The 2024-nt window shown below is 32.7% G+C and overlaps 1 long non-coding RNA gene across 1 annotated transcript; it reads left to right on the plus strand.

Annotated features, from left to right (window-relative positions):
• The first annotated feature begins 246 nt into the window (after window positions 1-246).
• Window positions 247-1524, plus strand: LOC145069530 (uncharacterized). The gene is made up of 3 exons (XR_013689540.1): window positions 247-643; window positions 754-871; window positions 1244-1524. It is a non-coding gene; the product is annotated as an uncharacterized LOC145069530 (long non-coding RNA).
• The last annotated feature ends 500 nt before the right edge of the window (window positions 1525-2024 follow it).

Genomic DNA, 2024 nt, shown 5'->3' on the forward strand with positions numbered 1-2024 from the left:
CTCAGCTTTGATAGCTGAACTTTGAAGGATTGTAACCAGTGCCGGCCCAAGCCCAGGGCGAGAAGGGCCATTGCCCAGGGCAGCAATTTTTAATGGGGCATCAATTTTTCATAGCCTCTTATAGGTATTATGTATTATGGTACATTTGGGCCTGTTAATGTCAAGAAGACTGAAGACTAGTCCAGTAAACCATCCCGTTCAAGACTTGGGGCAACAAATTTTTGGAGACCTAATAGCACTATAGCAGCAACTACAACGGTACAACAATTCCGACTCTTCGTAATAATTGAAGATGAAGAACACGAGGCGTCCCTAGCGTCCCTTCTGGAGAAAGGAGATGGACAATCAAGATTTAGTCTGCATCAATTCAATCGCCTACTGCCCTATTATCTCTTCCGATTCATTGCTTCACCACTCAACAGTTCAACGCTTCTCTTGCCCTCTCTCTCGATAAATCAATAGCTTCTCCAGTTCTCATATATTCTTCTTTCTTTCTTTCTTGAATCGTCCTCTACTAAATGTCTGAATCGTCCCTACTAGTTTATCTATTGCTCTAATTCTATTGTGCTAAAGACTTAAAGTGAAGATTCAAAGGTGGATACAGCGATTGAATGAATTCTTCTCCTCCTAAGGTCCTAATCCGGTAAGTTTTTTCTAGTATTTCAAATTTCTTGCATAACCTAGTTGAATAATGAATACTTTATGTTTCGAAAATTTGATAGTGAGTATTGGTTAAATTTTTTGAAATTTCAGTTTTTTTATTAAGGTTCCTGGAGTCTGGAGAAGTGAAATTTTCGATCCAACTCATCCAAAATTGCAAACTTGCAGTGTTGTTGATCCTGGATTACACTAAGCTTCATTAATTTTCCAGGTAATTTCTTTCTTCTCTTGTGATTTATGATCAAATTAAGTTGCTGATATTTTTAGTTAATTTCTGAATTAAAGTTATCACAATTGCTGGAAATCTGATGTAGTGATATGTATGAACCTGATTTTGATTTTTCTGAGATGTGAATTCATTCTGAATAATTGGATTTATATAATTTGTTGATTTCTGAATTTTTGAAAATCTGATGGTTTTCTGAAATCTGAATAATCTTATTGTGATGTGTCTAATAAGTGCAATGGTACTGTACAAATAAGTGCAATGATACTGTACAAATCTCTTTTAGCTCATATTGTCAAGGGATGAGATTTTTCTGATTTGATAGTTCAATGCCTTCCTTCACTATTGATATTCCAGAATTGATCAAGTTGTTCACTTTGAAGATCGTGGGAGGGTAAGCACTTCAAGATTACTTCTATGATGAGGCATGACTAGGTTTTATGATCCTTAAATAATATTAAAGTTGTATAGAACAATTTATCATGTGGTTTTTAGTCTTAATGAGATTTTTAATTTGTCTTAATATGATTTTGTAAATAAAAAGATGTGTTTAGTTTGTTTTAGATTTTGTTTTACATAGTTTTTGTACATTTATAGGGGCATTGTTAAGCCTCATGGCCCAGGGCAACAAAAACCTATGGACCGGCCCTGATTGTAACTCACTGAATATAATACAAAAATCAATGAAATTAATGTTTAAATTTATCTACAAACTATAAATTAAATGTTGGAAAAAGCCCCAGGTCAATCCGACTTAAAACGAATGAGTTATGGTTGTTTAAAAAATTTCACATATTACAAAATTTTAAAAATCTTGTTGAAAAGCTGAAAATTTTCAACTTTGATAGCTCAACTTTGAAAGATTGTAACTCATTGAATATAATACCTAAATCAACAAAATTATAGTCAAAATTCATCTACAAACTGTAAATTAAACGATGGAAAAAACTGCGTGTCAATCCGACTTAAAACGAATGAGTTATGGTTGTTTAAAAATTTTCAAAGATTACAAAATTTTAAAAATGTTGCTGAAAAGCTGAAATTTTTCAGCTTTAATAGCTCAACTTTGAAAGTCTGTAACTCATTGAATATAATACCAAAATCAACAAAATTATAGTCTAAATTCATCTGTAAACTG

The sequence above is a fragment of the Lactuca serriola genome, chromosome 8 (assembly GCF_051521515.1).
Source record: "Lactuca serriola cultivar US96UC23 chromosome 8, Lser_US96UC23_V15, whole genome shotgun sequence".
In the NCBI taxonomy this organism is placed as follows: Eukaryota; Viridiplantae; Streptophyta; class Magnoliopsida; order Asterales; family Asteraceae; genus Lactuca; species Lactuca serriola.